This window comes from Poecilia formosa, unplaced genomic scaffold (assembly GCF_000485575.1).
Source record: "Poecilia formosa unplaced genomic scaffold, Poecilia_formosa-5.1.2 Scaffold17, whole genome shotgun sequence".
In the NCBI taxonomy this organism is placed as follows: Eukaryota; Metazoa; Chordata; class Actinopteri; order Cyprinodontiformes; family Poeciliidae; genus Poecilia; species Poecilia formosa.
The window spans coordinates 2,351,325-2,374,089 of NW_006799956.1; the positions used below are offsets into that span (position 1 = coordinate 2,351,325).

At 42.5% G+C, this 22,765-nt stretch overlaps 1 long non-coding RNA gene across 3 annotated transcripts in view; it reads right to left on the minus strand.

Annotated features, from left to right (window-relative positions):
* Nucleotides 1–6,493: 6,493 nt before the first annotated feature.
* The window catches only part of LOC103134486 (uncharacterized), a 30,320-nt gene continuing 14,048 nt past the window's right edge, over nt 6,494–22,765 (minus strand). For all 3 annotated transcript variants that reach the window (XR_001661456.1, XR_001661455.1, XR_001661457.1), the window contains exons 3-4: nt 20,751–20,820; nt 6,494–9,241 (exon numbers count right to left, since the gene is read on the minus strand). This is a non-coding gene — a long non-coding RNA (uncharacterized LOC103134486). The remainder of the gene's footprint in view (nt 9,242–20,750; nt 20,821–22,765) is intronic.

Sequence of the window (22,765 nt, forward strand, 5' to 3'; positions counted from 1 at the left end):
AAGTTTCGGAGCGAATCGCCACACGGCGTCTTTCTGAAAAGTAAAACATGATTAGCATCTGTTGGAGTTTGTATTTCAGTTCTCTTCCAAACTGTTTCCGCAGTTTCTTGCCTTTGAGGGAGCGCTGCTGTTTATCTTATCATCGTCCTCAAGATTACTTGAAGAATTAATTGAAATAAAGCCAGAATACGATCAAGCTGGGAGATAAACAGCGTGGTCTGGTTTTAATCTCTCGTTTCAGTTCGCTAAAAGGAGGGATTTCTTTCTTTCTTTCTTTCGTTTTTTTTTTTTTTTTTTTGAAACACTTGCTCTGTTTCGTCCTGCACTCAAAGACCTTCTCTTCCTCTTCTTCTTTTGCCAGCGATTAAATATTTTGCAACATCATCGGGGGAATAAACGTCTCCGTGTGTTTCCAGGGGGTTTCTGAGCGGCGAGCCGCCGGTCGAAGATGATGATGATCATCAACTCTGGAGGGAGACAGAGTTGATGATGATGATCATCTTCGACCGTTTCTCCATTTGTCTCTCACAAATGGAGAAACTGTGCATCTCGTTCCAGCGGTCGTACGGCAGAGATTCAGTCTCTTCAGTAAACCCTTTTCAATACATTTTAATTACAATCCTGCTGACGGTTTTAAAGATTTATGAAAAATATTCTATTCTATTTATCCAATATATATATGCTCAGGTGCTTAAATGTGGTAGCAGCAAAACAAAGGTTAAACAAAATGTCTATCAAAGTATTGTTTTTTTTTGTTTTTTTACAGATCACATGTATTTGTAAGACACCAAACATCAGATACAGCTGGAAGGATGTCAAGATGGCGTCTATGAAACATTTGATTTTAATTTCATTAAAAACAATGAGCTGTAAGGAATATAAAACTCCCCGTCTTTGTCGCCAAGCATGTTCAACACATGTTGCAGAAACAAAAGTCTATCCAACGTTACGGTTTCTCTCTCGCAGCAAACTATTTCTTAAATAACAATACAAAGAACAGTGAAACATGGCATGAAACTCATCCTCAACCATATTAGTAAAAATTAAATAAAGACATTTACCTGATCTTATCTGAGCACACAGATCTTTCTATATTTTTAATATTTATTTCAGTAACTCTTTATTTGGCAGGGTGAGCATAAGACTGACAACATCTGTCATGAACATGAATGAGTCTTTATGAATGCCTGACTGTTGTCATGAAGTGTGATTTGGTAAATAATGACATTTTTATTGCAAAGTTGCCCCAAGAGTTGCTTTAAAAGTCCATTAAAAGGCTCGACTTTGCACTATTTTATAAATAATGACACTTTAATGCAAATTTGGCACTTTATTTCTAACTTCATAAATATCTCGGTTTGAAACACGCCCTGATTTAGGATCTGCGTTTGGATTTTCTTGCACATTTCCTGCCACCGCTGATCTTTAGAGTAGAACAGAAAACAGGCTTTAGTGTCCTGCAAAAGGGGAAATAATCAGCCATCGGGCATAAATATTTACATAAGAAAAGTTCTTAAATTATTAAAAAAAAACAATACTTATAATAAAAACAATGATCGAAATAATAATATATTGTACAAGACTATAACAGAAAATACCGTGCAGTTATTAGAAATAAAATCATCGGACTCACGATTCAAGGAATGTGCAGCTGAGTCGGATCAATAAGTTACTCAAATAAATATCCTTAAAATTCAGTTTAAATTGGAAAATAAAGTTTTTTTTAATTAATTTAAACACAGTAAGTGAATTTTGCAGTTTTACGTTGTAAAACGTCAGGCAGGGAAGGTAATTCTCAACCGCATGACAAAAAGTGCTGTGTCAAGAGAGAGTTACGACTCTTAACGCAAGTTAGCAGAGATATTAGCTGCACTGCATCGAGCGCCTCCGTTTTCTCAATCTTCGCACAGCATGGAGAAACATCAGGTTGTGAGGATACAGCTTGTTGCACCACTCCTGCCGAGGGCAGACAGTCCGCATGCAGTAATAATCTCTGGTCAAGACCGACTGTCTGGACAGCAGCTGCTTTCATAATTAAGGGAGACCTCGGAGAGCTTTCCACATCCAGATGATATAGGGACAGCTGCACCCCTCCACCCCCTCCATCCACTCGGCTTGCTTACAACACGTCTCTGCCTGAGCTGAACCCGAGAGCAATCAGGCAAAAAGAAAGAAAAGAAAAAAAGAAAAGAAAAAAGAATTCTGGAGAAGCAGCAAATGAGAAGAAGTCATGATTGGTTTTGAAAGGAGAGATCGCTGAACGTCAGGGATTTGCCAGAAGCTGCTGCAGCAGACTGACTCACTCCGAGGCGCTCTGGGTTCCTCTGATTCACGCTGAACGTACCAGTTAAAAACAAACAAACAAAAAAATAAATAAAGACAGTGGGACAGCTGTCAATGTTTCAGCTGTTTGGACGTCTTCTCCTGTCCTAATCCTAATCCGAAAATTATTTTGAGTATGTGGAGGGTCACTGCAGGTCACGGTGAGACCCGAATTCAGCTGAGACGCTTCTGCTGCCCCCTGGTGGTGCCAAGGAACGATAGGAAGTTGCACAAATACCGACTGCTTAAGTTTTGCCCTTTGAGGACTTTTTCCAACAAACAAGACCTTTGTTAATAAAAAGGAAGGAAACGCAATGACTGACATGTCACTCAAATAACAACAAAAGTAAGTTGAGTAACTATTATTTTTTATTTTTTTCCTTTGGTTATCACATTTCATAGGGATAAAAAAAATGCATATTTGATCAAATCAGAGCATTAAAGAGTCTAAAATTTTATAATTAAAGAACATTTCCAACAGAGCACTGCAGGAAAAAAAGTACTTTTGGTCTAGTTTCTAGTGCAAATACCTTAGTGGACTTAAAATAAGACAACATTGATGTACAAGTAAATTTTCAGCAAGATGTAGGAGCTTGTTTCAAATAAATGATTCCTTAAAAAGTGCAAGTTCCACTGGGAGGTTATTTTATTTACAACAATGTGCTTAATTTAACCACTTAGCTTATTTTATGCAATATTAAGAATATGTAAGAAATGCAAATAAATAATTCAACTCTTTTTTCTAAATAAGAAAACGTAACTTTTTATTGCCTAGCATGCACTAACAGAGCAAGCATTCTTTTAGTGTGTGATTCATCATTTATAGCAAAGGATGCATCTGCAGCTAAAAATAATAATAAATATTTAAATAAACCCTTTCTGCTTCACTTAACACCAGTACAGCATAGGGCTGATTTTATTATGATTAAAAATGATTAATAAATGGACAGCAAAAGGTGCTTAATAGGAGAATTTTATAGAGCTGAGGTGAAGCAAAAACTATGACACTCGAGGCATTCTGGGTAGAAATAATTTGCTGTCAAAATAAAATGCAAAATTTATAGATTCTTTGCACAACTTTGGCTTAATTACTGCTCCAACAGTGTTGCTTTTCCAGCAAATAGGCAATTAATCGATTACTAATTAGTAATGAATCGTTTATGACGAATAATCATTTCACCTCGATAAATCAGATCGTTTCATACCCAATATACAAGATTTTAAAGATATCTATGGGTCACCACTAGGTGGTGCTCTTGCCATGTGTACGGAAGTGAACCGGCCTTGGAAGGTGATGATGGCACTGAAGTTATACTTTGCATATATTAACCGGTTCGTATAAACGCACTCAGTGTTTTTTAGCTGGCATGTCGTTTCTGGGAGCAGCGTGTCAAACCGCGCCCGTCTCTCTCTGCTCCGCTAGTTTATTTGAGGGACCTGCCCACACACAGGCTTCAGTCCTATCCACTTACATTCAATCAATAGCACTTCTCTGTTTCTACAGCTCTGACATCATAGAGGCGTTCAAGTAGAAGGAAAAAAAAAAAGAAGCTGCGGGGATTATTCTCTTCGATTTCCAGGCAAAAGGAAAAAAACCCGACCTCATTATTAAATTGTGACTCGTGTATTTTATATTGAGTATCGAGTGCATTTCATTAGTTCCTCGCCGTACGAAGAGGCGAAGAGAAAAAAAAGAGAAGAAGAAGAAGAAGAAGAAAAGCACATCCCAGGGTGGACTTCTCGAAGCGGCGAGGCAGGAGAGGAGGTCATGGATGGAGGATGGCCTTTAGAGATGGAGCCCCAGAGGCAGGATGCACACAGAGTCTTTGTTTCACACGACTTCAGCGGCTCGGCTCCCTCCGCTCTATCGTCGTGGCTCAGGCTCAAATCGATTCAATATGGTGGCTGGTGGGTTGGTGATGAGGGGCGGGAGAGGGGGTGGGGGAGGAGGACAGCTACACGGAGGGTGCAGCACTCACGCAAAACACACCCAGGACCGGTCTAGACACAAAAGCAGAATCCAAACTTCACGCTCCGCTAGCAGCGGCGTGGTGTTAAATAAATCCTCTCGTTGCGTCAGATGCTTAAGGAGATTGCGTAACTTTCTCAGCTTGTGCAAATGAGCTCAAAGGAGGAATTTTTTTTAAAGTGTATTTTTAAGTGTTTATCTCTGACCCAAAGGTTATTTAAGCGATAAGTGAAAGTAGATGGGGTGAACGAGGGCTCGACCTTGATACGAGATACGGGGCTGCGCTCTCAGACGGTGAGGCAGGTGTGATGCCAAACTTGGCCCAACACTGTCTGGCAGCCACCTCGCTATCTATGCGTGCGAGAGAGAGAGTGTATTTATGTGAGCCGCTGGCCAGAGGGAGAGCGAACACTGTAACCCTCATCTGCTGTCGTATGAATCACGCTGGAGCCCGGGAGGTGAGACGGGGCCGAGGCTAATGTTTCCATCTGCTCTGCTAGAAGGTTTTAGGACATGACTTGGCTGCTGCTTCATGTCTGAACCGGATCTGGGGTCGTATCCTGACTTTACCCCCACATCTTCTCAACAGGTTTATACAGTTCAGGGTGTTTGAAAGTGAGGCTGTGTTAAAAGATTTCCACCCAAGTTGTGATAACTTGCCTTCATTCACTACAAATCCAGATCAGGTAGTTCCGGAGGCTGAAGCTAACGATGACAGCGGACTTCCACTGGGCCGAATAATGTCGTAAAGCAAACAAGGTTTCACAAAGTTTTTAACCGCCATTACATTTGCAGTAGGCGGTTATTTACAAGGAATGATGGGATGGATCACTGACAGGAAATTGAAGCTGGAGGCGGTGCGCCACCAATGATCTTCCTATGTAGAAAAAAAGAAATGCACTGAGAGCGGAATACATGACGCATTTGCCATTACATATAAAACAATTAAATTTAAGCAACTTAAAACTCAATTAAATCCCCTCTACTGAAACCACAACGTCTTCGCTTCTTCAGAGAAACCTCTTGCACTAAGGGTAACACATGTGAAGCGTTTCCAGTCCAAGTTACTGTTTTACAAAAAAGGCAAAGCAGTGTAAAAATAAATAAAATAGTCTTCCCCTATAATACAACAGTATTAATTGCATTTAGATATTTTCACCGTTTCTGTGACCAGAAACACAAACTGTTTCGTTTCTGCCAGACGTTTTAGACGTCTCAGTGTTTGTTTGACACAGGAAGATCATCAGTGGCGCACCGACTCCAACTGACATTAACAGCCCAATACAAAAGTGAAAAGGCTTAAAAGGTTTAGAAATGCATTTTCACATGATCTCTGATTAATCATTAACTTTTTAAGATAGTTGTTAACTTCAGGCTGCAGGTTGACATAGTGAACCGTGTATAACATGTTCATAGTAAGTGTCTAAGGTTCGGTTTCATCGTTAACGTTGCATTTAGGACTTAGAACAAGAGAGCAAATTTGTTTCAGAAAAAAGGCTGAAAATGAACTAACAACTGGATGGACACTTGTCAGCTAATCTAGATTTATATCAAATTAGGAAGAAATTAGGAAGTTATCTCCCATAAAAACCCAGAACTTAACCTTCATCCAAGGAATGTTTAGTTGCATAGCACAATTTCAACATTAAGGCAATTCAAAGTGCTTAAACATTACATTGCCGTGGCAAAATAAGTGGGAAAACGACAACGGGTTAAACACAGACCAGAGTATACGACGTTCCAGTTATTATTGATCAAAGGCAGCTTTAAACAAAATAGTTTTTAGCCTTGATTTAAAGAGAACTCAGTGTTTCGTCAATTTTCCGGTTTGTTCCAGATTAGTGGAGCATTTAAGGAATGTCATGGATAATGCATGACAAGAGGAGTTTCAATGTCAGCAGTAGTTTAGAAATCCATTCTGTGCACACTTGTCCATGTAGGGTCAGATGGGATCTGTTGCCATTGGGAAAGAGGGGTGCGACTATGCGCGCGCGCGCGCACACACACACACACACACACACACACACACACACACACACACACTCAAACCTAAGATCAATTTAGATCTTAGATTTGAACCCAGGACCTTTTTGCTGCAAAGCTACAGCGCTACCAACCGCTCCACAATGTAGCTCTAGCTTAAAAAACATTACCAGCAACACACAACATTGAATGTTAAATTAAATAAGCACACAGAGCATCTGAGATTTATGATCTATTTTCTTTTTATTTTGGTTTGTAACAAAAAATAGGAAAAAAAAAAAAGCCTTTACCTGCTGCTAATATTGCACCGCTGACAATCAAAAGCTGCTGTCCAAGCTAAAGGCGGCTCAGTGACTCAAACTGGTTGGGTCTGTTGGTTTCTGTATGGTGTAGGATTGCTGCCCTTCGGGGAAGGCAGTAGGTTGTATAGTTATCTCCTGATTGGGCAAAATCACTACCCCGAAACCACACAACCTACTACCTCACCCCGTACGAACATCAGAAAAGGCCCTACACGTTTGCCACAGAACTCAGCGATCTCTAACAAACGCGTGTTCTTTCAGCAACAGGAACCCGACATCCTCATACAGTCTTTTTGTGACACTTTAATTTCTATATTTCACAAAGGAACAGTTTTACACACTGCAGAGGAAGACAACAGGTAAAATTGCAACAACTGTCTAAAACAAGAGCTTTTAACTTGAGAGCAAAACCACCAAAGGTTACCACAAACCGTTTGCAACTAAGGTTCAAAATCCTGCGTCCCGGTTAGATCCTGGGTCCAGTTTGTCCGTAAAGCTTGTCATTTCCGGTGTTGAGCCGGTTTCAGAGTTCTCTGGCGCTGGCGTCTGACGACATTACAGCCACTTCAGGAAAGACAGTAAGTTGTATAGTTATCTGACAGAAAGGGTGTGACCCCTAAAACTATACAACCTACTACCTCACCCCAAAGGACAGTCTTGAGGTAAAAAAAACAACAACAAAAAAAATAAAAAACAAAAACACAGCTTTCTCTCTCTCTGCTCCCGCCTGCGTTCATGCCTGTAATCCACTTCGACACACTTCGCTGAATGCAAAGCAGCAGTTATGATTCACAGAAACACAAACACGCGCGGCGCTCTCCTCTGGGACGGGGCGCCGTGAAAGGAGCCTGTGTGTGGAGAGCACAATGTGACAACTGGGTCTTCGAGTTCATGGCTCAGGCTGAAGGGGAATTCAAATGATCTGACTGGGGCACCCATTTCCCAAACAAATTGCGTGGGCAGAGATATTTTCACATTCAAATGCAACCTGTAGGCAACGTATATGCTGCAGGCGTAATTGGAACCAATAGGTTTAACCACAAAAGTATAGCAACGTTTAGTAAGCATTACCTCCTGATTGTCCCACTTTGAGTTTACGTATAAAACGTCGGTGGAGCTGATTTAAATCACAATTAGATCAAATCAACACAAGATGATTGAGAAGGTTTTAAATATATTCATACCTGCTGTCATGTCGTAAACACAAACCTCAAAGGACTTTGTTGGTATTTTGTGTGATATATCGACATAAAGTAGTGCTTAATTAAGGAAAATAAATGCACGACTTTTACAAATAAAATAAATAGCGGCGTGATTTTAGCATGACTTTGCTCCAATACTTTAAAAATTTGTTAAAAAAGTCACTAAGCCCATTTAAATATTTCCCAGCTGGACAATTATTAGTTTGTAATTTGATTTTGAATAGATATTTTATTAGCTTGTTAATTTCTTAATTGCTCATGTTGGTGTGTTTGTAATTTTATTCATTTTGTTTAGTTGAAACAGGTCCGTCTTGTAAGAGAGATTTTGGATCTCAATGAGACGACCTGTAGAAACAAAGGTTTTTAAAAAAACCAAACAGTTAAATAAAACTATAAAAAGTGCTGTTTGTACAGAAAACACACGTAGAAAAAGAAGCTCTGGTTCAATGAGACCAAAACTGAACTTTTTCCACTGTAAAACACGGCAGTGGCGGTATCATGCTACAGGGGAGCCAGTTCTCCAGCAAGAACAGGCCAAAGGCAGAGAGTCGTACAGAGTTATGAAGTAAAACCTCAGTCCAGGTTGGATGGAGAGCGACTTCAATGTCTTGTCACAGATTCTCATATGGATTTAGGTCTGGCCTTTGACTAGGCCATTCACATGAATATGCAATAATGGAAACCATTCCGTTGTAGTTCCATCCATCTTAGCAACGACTTTGACCAACTTCCTTGTCGTTGCTGAAGAAAAGTGTCGCCACAGCATCATGCTGCCACTGCCATGTTTCACAGTGGGGATTGTGCTGACCACAGCACAATGTTTTCACGACGCCCCCTGCAGGGCAGGTGGCAAACTGCAAACAGCAATGGCTGCTTTTACGCCGAGATTAAATCATACACAGGTGAGCTCCATTTATTAACTAAGTGGCACTAATTGGTGGCGCCAGATTGTATTTAAAAATATTACAGAAAATGGGGTTCAGCACAAATGCACACCACACTTTTCAGATTTTTATTTGCAAAGAAATCCGAAAGTCATGCATCGTTTTTTTTTGTATCATTTCAGGAGCCGCTATCACAAAAACACACTAAAGTTTGTGTTCGTAACACGACGGAACGTGTGGACGTTCAGGAGATCTGAACAGGTCCGCGAGGCGTTGTTGGAGCAGTGCAACGTGCACAACGCTCTGCAGGGTTTCTTGTTTCCTAGAGCTGCTTTTCTTTGTTTCCAAGACAAGAAGAGCGTTAACATTGCTGAGAGGGTGGCTGAGCTCAACAGAGCTCTCATCCCGGGCCACATGTGTGGAGCGCAGGGCCACAGCTGCTGCCTCTGTTAATGCTTCTCACCTGCTCCGTAACATGCGGCGGGGAGCGGCGATGGGGGCGAACGGGGTCGGCTGGCCTCCCGCCTCCTCCACCTCCCGCCCCGTCATGGTTTCAGCAGCACATCAGGTAGTCTTCATCTAAAAAAAAAAAAAAAGAGGGAAGAAAAACCCAAGAGGGAAAATCTGTTACTTCTGTAACAAAGGAAATGGCGAAATATTTCAACATGATGACTTTTAGATTTGACGTCTGTGAGATCAATTACAAACACCCCAGAGGTTGTCAGCTCATACAGGGGGGTCGAGTGGGGGAAGTGTGATCTGTTCTTTTCTTCCTTAGGAGTGAACATACTTTTCAACTTTCCTCGCAGCCCGATTGATTTTCTTTTTTTTTTGTTTTTTTGTGGTAAGCCAGATCAGGCATGGCCGATATCTTATATGCTGCTTGACAAACACCACGCCATTCTCCGTGTTTACTCTGTGCACAAACACACCACCGAACAAAAAGTCACGCTAGGGCGGTCTCGGCCGGCACGTACTCCTGGAGAACTAGTACCTATATGCGAGGGAACAAACGTACAGCACAGCACGTTACGGAACGGTATGTCTTGAGCTGAGAGGCCCCATTGTGTCTGCTCAGTGGCGAGCCTGAGCCTCCCTGCATTATTCAACGGTGCCTTACTTACACCATAGCATTGTGGATTGTAAGTATGCACAAGCACAGACCCGTAGAGACACAAAAGGAGCGTGCTGACACTCTGCAGATGGAGATAAGCTGACAGGGGACGAATGGAAACGCAGAGTACGCGCACACTTAACAGTAAATCAACCAGAGATGGGGATCCGTTTCAAGATCTTGCTGCTAATTCTAATTAGAGTTTAGATTGGGCCTAAAACATCCAGCCGAACCCGATCTGACCCGACTGATTAACTTTAATTAGAGGGCCAAAGTGAGCCCGACTTATTGGGTTAATTACACTTTTACTGCTTTCAATTGTAGAGCTTAATCTGATTGAGCGGTGCAACTTCTTCTGCTTTTAGCTTTTGTTTAGCATCTTCCAGCTCCATTTTGGTGCTTTTTGTAACCGCAGGGTGAGTCAGGTGCACGTCATCTGGGATGTGTGACTGATAGGAGCGAAGCAGGGCGGGGCTGCGTAACGCGCTTGGCTTATTAATTCCTCAACATGACCAGCAAGCAAATCATTTTGGGTCTGGCTCTGGCCATAAACCTAAACTCTAAATCTACTTTGAAAATTAAATTTAAAAAAGTAAACATTTTTGGCACAGTTTGTCTGAAAAGGTTTTTATAACCTGCCCATATTGTACTTCAGCAGATGCAACAAGAAATCATCTGTTGGCCGGAATATGTCAATTATTAGTTTGATCGGCTAAACTCAAAAATCCAATATTTGTTCTGATTGGTGAATAGACCAGACTAGAGCTGCACAATATATTCAATTGAAATCATCATCGCAATACGTGTAATATTCCAAAGTAATGCATTCATGAAATGCATCCCAGCAAGATTTTTGACCAGCTGAACTCCTCATCGCTGTCCATACCAGACAGAAAATATAGGTAAGTGAAAGATTCATTCAGACTGTGAGAGAGCAAGACTTTCAGCAGATAGCAGGAAGGTTGAACATGCACAGTTGCTACGTTTTATCCTTTAGAGCCATCAACCTGTGTTAGTCATGGAACATGGTGTGTGAGAGAAATTATATGAAATCCTTTGATAAACTACTTTTTCAGAATGCAAGTTGTGCTAATTGCAAACCTAAGACGCCAAAACATCGTCTGAGAATCAATTTTTCTGTTTCACAGAGACTACTCACACACACACACACACGCACACACACACACACACACACACACACACACACCATGTGGCGTTGCCTCTGCTCGTAACATAAATAGTTAACAAATGGAGAAGACAAGAAAACAATATTGTCAGTGCTGTTTTCAAATGTTCTTAAAAACTAGAACCAGCAGAAAATTATTCACCATATTCTGACTGCAACTCCTAGCGCCTTCGTTTACTGAAGCATAAAATCAGAATAATTTGTCCTGGATGCTAAAGTTAATGGCTAGACCATAGCGGACTTTCGTCAACTTAAAACAACTTTGATCTATAGCATGAAACATGAGTTCAAACAGATGGCATTTTGTGCACCTTTATAGTTTATAAAACCTTTACAGTTTTATAAAGGTGCACCACTAAACATTGGACATTGTAATTTTTTGGATGATTGCTGTATACGACCTATAAAAAGTCGAACCTGCCGATTCCGATTTTGGCTAGTTCCGATTTTTTTTTTGTCTGAAAAGTTGCTAAATATGGCAAGAAGTTGCTGAGTTAGCAACAGTTTGTTAACATGCAGACCTGATGGACCGGTCCATCAGTCAACCCTCTCACAGCAAAGCAAAACAGGTCAGTGGTGGATTTTTAGACTTTTGCCAAATTAGATAAGATTGGTGGATAAGATCGATTTCACATTTAGTTATCGGCCGATCACCAATCTCCCAAAATTAAGGGAATCTTAGCTGATTTATCGCCTGGTGCACCCCTACTTATTTACAATCATAACTGCACTTATTTTTACAGGAAATTGAAGTAGGAGACAGTGTATCGCTCATGAACTTCTAGTGTGGAAACATCTACTGAAGACTGAACATGCAACAGTTTGTGGTCCAAGTATTTACCTAATGTAAAAGCATTGCAGGGTAAAAGAAAAAGGAAAAATTATACAATTTACGTATACCGTTTACTCCACTGTTAAATCAGACAATTACTTAGACTAAAAACATGTGACAAGTAAAATCATTGTTGATGCACTACTTCCTGTCTTCATTTCCTGTATAAATAATCATCGACACTGCAAATGTGATGACTGCTTACAGGTTCATGTTTTTGCGATGAAATGTTTAGGGATTTTGGTCTTAGACCCTCTTGAATTACCTTTAATCTCTCGTCCAACCTCTCTGCACTTACACGCTAAATGAGGACGCCGAGAGAGTCGCCTGCTTCAACTATTCTGAGCTTTTGTACGACTCGATGCATAAATGGTTTGGGTTCCAAGTAAAAAATGTAAATCACGTTTGAGTCTTGTAAAACGCTCAGCGACATGTGGCCCTGACTTCATAAGGCAGGGTCAAGGCGCGCTCCTCCCAGTCTGCTGACTGGACATACTTCAGTCTAACATAGTTTATGGCTGCAGGGTCCTGGCCAGCTGAGTGCATGTTCAGGAAAGCTACTGCTTTCAAGTGAAGCCAGCTCTTATAATGCAGTGACAGAGAGACATTCACACCTACACGCAGCAGAGGACACACGCGCCCACACGCTTTTTTCACCTGAACTTCATCCACCTTAAAAGTTCAGCCTTCTCAGAAGTGTGCAATCGCAGCAAAGCGTCCCCTTCAGTCGTGTCGCCGACACGCCGCTTCCATCGGCTCCTCGGAGGTTCTGCGGTACAAAAAGTCTTGCTTTCCACACCTCGCCGTCTCGTAATGTCACACGAACGCACGAGCAACTAAACAAAGTCAACAGACGGGCTTCACGAGGACACGGTTTTAAGACAGGCGTCCGCTCGCAGTGGGTTGGCGAGGCCCCCTTCCCCTCGAGGGAGCCAGGCACAACATGATCTTCGTTTACGTCATCTCATTTTCACAACGGCGTTTGCAGCAAAAAAGAAAAAAAGCGCACGCTGCCTAAAAAGTCGCTGCAATTCAATCACACTTGAGTCTTGAGTGCCTCGGCGCCCATCAATCAATATCCAAGCATAGTTTGACTGCAGTGACAGTCGAGGTGGAGTGCTGTAACCCTGTAACCCGATCTGTGGGGCTCTCCAATCTCTGTGGTCAGTCTGTGTAAGGACTGTTCAGAGAAAAAAAAAAGGTACTTGTACAATTTGTGACCACTCTTTGCATCTATCTGGTTATGATTTAAGCTGTCCTGATTGAATCAGTTGTTCAGCTGAATTGCAGATTTGTAGTTGTGTTCATACCGAGTCGTACCTCTAAGGCAAATTTGATAAATTGTGCAAAGTTCAGCAGATTTTGCACACTTTATTCCTACTTTTGTTCCTTGAAGTCTTTGACATTTTCTCAGGTTGCAACCACAAACGTGGTTTTAATAATTTTAATATTGTTACTTTTTGAAAACATTTGTATTTATCGTAATTTACTACCCCAGACTTTAGAAAGAGCTTCAACAAGGGCTGCAGCTCAGGGCCCAAATTTTTGGAGAACCCACAGATTTTTATATCTTTTTTTTTTTTGATGAATGTGTGTTTAGCAAACATTGTACTTTATACAAAACTAATAGGCCCATAGCAGGCAAGCTGCATAAACATTTTGGGATTTTTATGAATATAAACAAAACTCACATATTTGAAAATTGTAAAGTTATGGTCAATTTGTTTGGGAACAACAAGGAGCCACTGGCCAGGGAACATATTAAACCCATAAAGCATCACTTCATATCAGCTGATATATTACTTAATAATGTTCTGTAATTTGAATTAGCAACATATTTTGTTCTGAGTGAACAGGGCACCAAAACTGGCCCACATCCTTGTAAATCTGGCCCTGCTGACACCCCTAAACAAATCAAGTGCCTTTTGCAATAGTCTGCATAGTTTTTGATTCCATGTTTCTCCAGAATAAAATTTTTTCTGCAAACTTTTGTACATCTGAAACCTATATCTGAAAGTTTAAGTTCAAAATATTCACACAGGACTGCGTTAAAATTATACAAAGTAAATCAGTGTATAATTTAATCTCTATAAATCCAGCTGTTCTGTGAAGGACTCACAATCCTGGTTTGAATGCAAATGTGGAGCCAAGCAGATGTGAAACCATTGCAAAAGCAGGAAGCAGACTGTAACGCAGTGCATTATGGGTAAATGTGACCAAAACAAATGAGCGAGTTTAGTGCTAGCGTTAGGATTGGCTTGAGATCTTTTGCCAACAGCAAAAGAGAAATGGGATAATCACTGAAATCTGACGACACTCTATTTCTATGTAGGTTTCTTGAAGAAGGAAGTTGCGCTCATGTCTTCTTCAGAGGTTTTCATGTCATTTCCTTCAGTGGTTCTTGGTGCAGCGCCCCCACAGGCGAGATGGGGAACGGGTTTTTCAATTAGCTTGGATTGTCTGACACAATGCAGTGTGAAAGCGAACCACAGCAGCTGAAAATGTAACAAATGTTGCAACCAAACCGAGTCTACCTGGACTACCAACCAGATGTGAAAACACTCTTGCATTTAAACCTGGGGATTTAAAGCCTGTCCATTGTGGTTGCTTTTAACAACTTCTGTATTACATTAGTTCTTGTATTTATTTGGAAAACAAATAAGTAAAGCTGCTTTCATAATGTAAGGGGTTTGGTTTCTGTCTTCTTTAGACAAAAGATGTCTGAGCGAGGATGGGAGGAATCCAGATAGCAATGGCAGGGGCATTTATAAAGCGAAGCATGGCTACTGTGCACCCCCCGCCTCTGCCCAGACCCGCCATCTATTTATACCAAGGCCAAGGGGCAGGCAGCAGGAGAAGGCAGGATAGGAGCTGGGGGCCGGAGGAGAGGTGTGGGGGGTGTGGGCAGGTTCTGTTACACATGCCAGGGGCAATGGCTGGGGCAAGCCGCAGGGGGATTCTGCTCAAAGTCAGACAGGCTGACCTCCCCGTCACCTTTGCATGAGGCAGATATTAGGCTTGCAAACCATGTGCGAGCGTGTGTGATATACAGAACAGGAGTTTTTTTATGGGAGCACGAGCGCCAGTCCGATTGTGCGTTGCAGCTTCACCTACGCGCCTGAGCTCGGGTTTCGCCTGTGAGTTCGTCGCTGCCGATCAACATGTGTCCTGACGTGTGTGACAGAGCGAGGCAGCGCACGCGCACACGAGCTCGTAACGCTCTTTGTGTGTTTGCCTGTCAGGATAAACTGTCCCCTGGTGATTTAGCTCTCCACTCCGCTCCCGGCAGAGCCATGAAAACATGCCGGGAGAAGAGGGCGGGGATTAGGCAGACTTAGCTGAGCCCCAGCCTTGCAGCCCCATCTTTTAGTGTAAAAATGTGACCCTAATCATTGTAATGACAGGGTGCGCAGCAGGGGTTGCTCAGACCACTCAGTCCAACCTTGCCAGCTGCCTCTCATTTCTCACACATGCAGTATTTGACGTTACGTGCGCGGAGGAGCAGAGAGGGGTTTGCATACGCACAGGCGGGAGACTCAGGTCTGCAAAGAAGCGTCTTTGTTTAGGTTTAGACGTCACATTCTGGAAGACGTTGCTTCAGGAGAGACTTGGAAGCTTATTTCTATGAACTGCATCCTTCAGTGTGAGAACCAAGAGGAAGCTGTGATTCTTGTGTTCTGAGTTAACACAAGGGGTGCATTCACACCAACCCTGTTTAGCTTAGCAATTGAACTCTAGTTCATTTGTCTACAAAGTCCGATTTGTTTTGGGAAGCAAACTCTGATTTGCCTACAAATGTAAACTGTTTGATTAACGTGAAATCTGGTGTGGTTCGAAAGCAGGAAGTGGACCATCATAAAGGGAATTCTGGGTAAAAACAACCAAAACAAACAAGCAAATGTAGCGCTAGAGGAAAAAATGGCTGATGATGTTTTACCAAAGACAATAGTGAATTCCTGTAACCACTAAAATCTGACTCTACTCCATTTTTGTTGAAAAGCATTCTCACTTGTTTGAAAAGAAACTTAGCTCATGTCTTCTTCTGAAGTTTTTATGTTTCCTTCAGTAGTTCTTAGTGCAGCGCCATCACAGGCGACACGGTAAACAGGTTTTTCAAAGAGTTTCTTTCGCAGCAGCTGAAAATGGAACAAATGTTGAAACTTTGGTCCCCAATCAACCGGAGTCTACCGGACCATGAGGTGTGAAAACACATTAAAACCACACAGGACCCTGGAAGTAAATGTAAAACCGAGTAGGGGGAAGGGATTTCTTTTGCTAGGGCAGGAAAACCTGCCACAGGATGCAAAATACCTGACTGAGGTGGAGGCTCACCTTCTTGGAAGACAACAACCAAGAACATACAGCCAAGCTTGAATGGAATGGTTTGGAATCAAAGCCTGCTAATGTGTTGAAATGGCCTAGCCAAAGCCCGGATCTAAACCAAAGCCAGGGCCTGTGAGAAAACTGAAACTGCTGCTCACAGATGCTTTTTGTCCAAGTTTTGACCAAAATATGTCAGTCTTTTGATAAACAAACAAAACCAGGTATCTCTTTTCCTCCACATTTATAAATTTTTTAACATCCATAGTTGTCATGTCAGCAATCATCTCAATTTCTTTTGCATATTTCAGCACTGATGTTGGTGAGCCTCGTGGTGAAATCCGCCTGTTGGGTCTCCGGCCGTTACCACAGGTCTACATTCCTTTTGCTTCACCCAGTCAACAGGCATCGCTCTCCCTTCACCTTAATCAGCGCCTCATCAGGCTGCATCTGCTGCCAGCTATATTTAGAGAGCGGGACACATGGATTTGAACTTCGACTTACAGATGGGAGGGAGAGACTCGTAACCTTTGAGAGGTTGTTTCTTCCAGGCAACAGCGGAGTTAAGTCAGCAGTTCTAGCTGAAAGCTGCGGCCGTAAATAAAGCCCAGTTAGCCGCAGTTAGAACCGAAAACCCGGATTTGGCAGTCGTTATTAGCGGATGTGCATGTTTTTCGCGACAGCTGCCAGAATGAAAGCAAACGTACAGTAAAGTTCTCCGATAAAGAGACATGGAATCGTGGAGAAAAAACAAACTGCAATGCGTTTCTGTGGCTTCGAATCTCCCCCTCTTCAAGTAGAGGCCACGTTTCAGCCTAAAAGCGCTTTGAGCGCGCCGCGGCGCTCGCACCGCAGTCAGCGTGTGATATGTGACCATGTTGCACGGCCATCTGCTCTATATAACCATAAACAAACGCAGGCCGGCCAGCTCCGCCGTATCACTTCCAAGAGGTCTAGGCTGTCTGAATGTATTCATGCTTTAGTCTCTGGGTAGACGCTGGAGCGATATGCCCCAGAAACCGGCCATGCTTATTCAACGGCATTTAATAATTCATTCCGCAAACACAATATGGACGCCGCTCTGTCCCATATGCAAACACATGGGCAGATTAAGGAGGGAGCAGCCAAAGGGGACAGAGTGCATGCTGCACTGTTAACGGAGCTCCTGACTGACTGGCTGCCTGTCGCAATGAGAGCTCGTCTGTGACAGGCCTAAATAGGCTGCCTATTACTGACAAGGAGGAATGAGGAGGGGGGATTTCTGCTATGTTCTGCAGCTAGACTCTAAATTAGAGTCTAAATTTGAGTCAGTGCGGACGTATTTATACATATGGCATAACTTCGAGCCTCGCAAACGCATTCACACCCCGTGAACTTTGCCGTGTTGCAGCAGCAAACTTCGGCGTGACTGGTTGGGATTTTAATGCGACAGGCACAGAACGGTGCAAAAAAAAAAAGCAAATCTCAAAAGGTGCAGCATACATTCAGTCCGTTTTACTCCGATGTCCTGAAATAAAATCCACCAGTTGCCTTTTGATCGCCTAGTTTATAAAGAAGAGTCTAGCTTTGTGTAGTTTCTAGAGCAAATAAATTGAAATAGAGGAAAATCAACATTTTGAGCGAGGTTGAAGGGTTTATTTTAAAGTCAATAATTACATGAAATCAATTAACAGGCAGATTTTTTTCCACATTTTCCCCCATGTTGTAAGTTAAAATTCTGCCAGTGGAAATTGGAGCTAGTACTTTTTTAAAAAAAATCTATTTTTAAGAATTATTCACTTAAAACAAGTTCCTATAAGCTGCTGAAAAGTTACTTGTCTTATTTCAATGTGTAACCTAATATATTTTTACCAAAAACTATTAGAAGAAAAAACACTTGGTAAGATTTTGTGTTTTATAAATGTAACTATTGTTAAAAGAAAGCCATGGGAAGACGTTCTGCTGTTATAACATGGAAAAAGATGCTCTATTTAGACGGGACTAAACCAATATTTTTGGCATACATGAAAACTGTATTTGTGGGGGGAAAAAATCACTGAGAAATTGTGTAGGAAGCATCATGGTTTTGAGAAATGTTTTTGTATTATTTTTTGCTGGGAAGCTTCAAATTAAATTGGATTGAAATCAGGTCAGGAATATGAAACAATACTTTAAAAATTGATGTCCATCAATCGACCTCCATCCGATCTGAGTGAGCTCAAGCTGCTCTGCAAAGGAAAATGGGTAAAAGTTTCAACGTCCAATGTTTGCTCTAAATTGTGTAAAAAGTGAAAACAAAGCAATCAACTAAAGGCAAAAGGAGATCTGGTCAGCTGGTGTAAATCTGAATTACACTGATTCAGATTTATGGGAACACGAGAGTTCAAATCAGCAAAACAATAAAGACTTTATCTAATTGTACTAATTCATTTGCTTTTATCAGGTGAAATGAGCAAAGAGAAGTTAAAAAAAAGCCTCATCAGACATGTCTAGATATCTGGTATCTGTGGTCTTAAGGGTCAGATGAGAGGAGGATCTTCATAACATCTGCACATGTAATCAAATGCCTGGCGCATACAGGATTCCAGGTAGTTGATGTAGTTAGAGGTTGCGAGGCGGGGCCGGGGTCGGGAGGGTTACCGAGTTCATATGATGCAGCCACAGCAACAGCGGCGGCCGCTCAGGCTGAAAACAGGTAGAAGGACCGGCGGCGCGCGTTTATTTAGAGAACCTCGAGCAAACAAGTCGAAGGAGATTGCGGGCAAATAATGCACGGCGGAGGGGCGGCGCGAAGCAGCTTTGGCTCATGTGATAAAGAACAGCTGACGGAGGCCAGCTTTTTGGACAAAAAGAGTTGCTTTTTGCCGTCTAGTCAGCCAGAACAGAAGTGAAACAACTCTCCGTAAGAAACAAACAAAAAAGAAAAGGAAAAAGAGAGACGATTAACGCTTCCTGCGACACCTCTCCGTTTATTTTAATTCGCTCCTCAACCCGGCGTCCAGTTGCAGCCTCTTTTCCTCCGCTCCTCTCCGTCCCTCTCGTCCAACTACCTGACTACTTTGGCAGCAATCGCACAAAATGGCGGTTAGGGGAGCCGAGTGCTGGAAGGCACAAGAGTGGAAGCCATTTTCTCACAGATCCAGGCCCGGGCACAGAGAGAGAGGACTTCCACTGTACGCCTGGCGGAGAGTAAAGATTAGCCTGAAAGCGTTTTACCGTGAAGATTATGTTTGTTTGTGTTTCTTAATGTACTCCACTAATAAGCCACTGGGACCTGCTCGGGTTTTTTAAAATGGAATAAAGCCGCAGACATTATGATTTTAATCTAATACAAGCGCACAAAGGGAAAGGAAGTAAGATTAAACAAAGCCGTGAGACGCCGTGTGCATAACAAATGAAAGATGGACAAAATCGTATCGCTGACATTATCTGAATAAATTAAACGCGAGACAAAACAACAGGGAGACATTTTGATAAATTTCAATTTGTCCTGACTAGAGGTGCACCGATCAGTCAACCAGAGATGGGAAGCAGCTGCAACTCAAATATCAGCAGTCAAATCATGTTACCTTAAATATTTTCACACCTGATAATCGATTGGGTTTGATTTTAGACTTTGTTTGATTGGGGATCAAAATGGCAACATCTGTTATTGTCTGCTGCGGTTCGCTTTCCTGCTTCACATGAACCAAATCCTTTGAAGAAACCTGTTCAGACCCCTCGCCTGTGGTGGCGCTGCAGCAAAACCCACTGAAGGAAACGACACAAAGACCTCAGAAGAAGACATGAGCACAGCATCCTCGTTCGCAAAACAAACAAAAATGGAGTAGCATCAGATTTTAGCAGATTTAGAATTGCTCCAAGTCTTGCACAAGCCATCGTTTTGGTTGTGTTTACCCAGGATCCCTTGCGTCACAGTCCATTCCCTACTTTTGGAGCGGTCTCGGCTTTCCCATAAGTGTTCACAAACCAGACTTTCCATGCAAACAACCCAGACTTTAATTAAAGCGAACTAAACAGGGCTGGTGTGAATGCACCCTTAAACTCACGCAACACTTATGCAGATGCTGCACTCACCTTGGCATGCCAGATGCTTAAAACTAAAATTGAAACTGTCAGCATGACCTACTTTCTGATTAACTAGGCTAATAGCTTTCTGTCCCTTTAGGGGTTCTTGTAAATTATTGAGATTTCATTCCCAGATGGTCTACTGATCCTTAAATATATATATGTGAAAAAAAAATGCTGTGAAAACAAGGCAAAAGTAACATTCCCCACTGCAACACAGTTGAACTCCACGCCTTTTATCCCAATACATAGGCTCTATTCAGAGAAGCACTGCAGCAAAAGATGTAGACTTAAGGTTCCACTAAATTTTCCTCACGCCGAGACAAGGGTAACATGTTTCTCAATACACCAGAATCCAGGATAAGATCAGGTAAATGCTTTGACGCTGTAATGCAGATGAATTTCTTTGATTTCGTGCTGAATCCCAAACATTTCCTGTTTTGTGTTATAGGCCATGGGGGGAAAATGTGGATACGGCACATAACATACAAATAAAAAGCTAAACAATTGGCCAGGAAGTGCCTGAATGGTGCATCTCTAATCCAAACTATACAGTGAATCAAATTTATAGCGCCATAACGGTACTTACAATGCTGCCTTTGACTTCATCGCTTGTTGGTAAAATATTAGCGCCAGAGGCTGGAACTCCATCCCACAACCTGCAAGAGGGAGAGAGAAAAATCAAATGAGAGCTCGCAGTGCAAAAAAAGAGATGCTAAACAAACCAAGAAGGATGAGCAGAAATCTGATCGGCACAACAATGTGTTAGAGAGCCTCTGGGCAGGAGTGGAGGGGCTGCAGGGTCTTCGTCTTCTTCGTGGCCTGTTTACTAATAAGCTCGCCCCACAGCTTGGCCCGGCCGTGGAACCTCATTAGCCAAACACGCAACACGCCGCTGGCCCCCGTGCGCCACTGTCGGCGCCGTATGCTCACCCGACACCGACACGCCGGCCCCGGCCGCGGCCTTGCCCAGAATCACCCACTCGCTGGATAGACGCGCACGCGTAACTGGCACGCTCGGTTTGCTGAAAGCCCGCGGTGTCATGTGCGTGGGCGAAGCGGAGCATCTGCGTGTACTTGTGAGCTTAATAACCGCCTCACTGCATATACAGCACACCATGACCCGGTCTGCACATTGCGGACCACGTGGGGGCCTGCGCGGCGTTAACGTACACGCCGATCTCGTGCGCGGAGAGCCAACGCAGCCATGTGGAGGTGGAGCGTCATGAGAAACAGCAGAGCTGGTTAGTCATCCATCTGAATTTCAGGCTGCAGAAGACAACAACAACCACAAAAAACAAACAAACAAAAAAAGAGCGTGATGGAGGACAAAACGAGACACTAGCACCGTCCTCCAGCAGACCAAAGGAGGACCCCCCCACCTGCCAATTAAAAGGCTGCACTCGTTTTTTTGGCAGCTGCCAAGGGGTGATAATTCTGTACAAGGACGCTAATCTCTGCGCGGGACATTGCCGGGGACTCGTCCCTTTATATTTTGTCTCTAACATTTGTAATTACAGGCACTGACTTGGATCGCTGCCAGCACATGTTTGTGTGCTCATGAGTAACCCAACTCCTCCAGCCCGTGGAGGGGAGATTCATGTCCGATCTGTGCGCTCGCTGTGAGTGTGGGTGTGCTGTTTTTATGTGCACGCATGTTGGTGACTCATGGAGCCTGGTTTGCGTATGAGCAGTGGGAATAATCTGCAGTATTTTTGGTTTATGTATCACAGGGTACTGTACAAAAAGCATAAATTACAACACCTTGCAAAAGTACTTGCACCCCCTGACCCGTTCTTTATTACAATCACACAAGTTGCTGCACTTTTATGGTACTTTTTGTGACAGGCTGACACAAAAAGAGTTCACAGTTTAAAAAAGAAAAAACTGAGTCAACCAGTTTTGTGTTTGAGTGTGTTTTAGGCCAAGTCCACACGTGGCTGAATATTTGACAAAACAAATAAATTTTTATGGATTTGGGCCTTTCATCCACATGAAAACTCTGTTAAATTCACTAATAATTCATCAAAGTGGAGATTTGAGAAAACACAAGAAAACAGAGATTTAGGATCTCACACATTACAGTCTGTGATAAATAATGCACCAACATATTCACATAATTGTTTACCCTTGTATCTTATTGACTTTATATTCTAATAAGCAGTTTAAAAGTAACTCAGCCTAGAAGTCTATCTATTCACACAAATGAACTTCCTGCTGCCATGTTTGATTCCTAACAGGAAGTCGTTGAACTGAGACAATCTGATTGGCTGACACAGGCTTCAGCTTTGCGCTCCTCTGACCCCCTGTGGGTTGGATGTGTTTACAACGTTCATGTGCAATTTGTGTGAGTTTATGAAGAAAAAGAAGAAAAAAAAACCCAACAACCTTTCTCACAACAAGATCTTAACCAGTTCACAAATACCTTTTTTGACCACATGTCTTTGCAAAATGACTCAAGCAGTCAGATAGGATGAAGAACGTGTTTTGAACATCAGGTACCAAGTTTCGCTCCAGATCCATATGGATTTATCCAACATATGGAAAGGATATGATCTACACCAGGGTGTGTTCCTGGTGTTTCTGGGACCAAATGTGACCGTT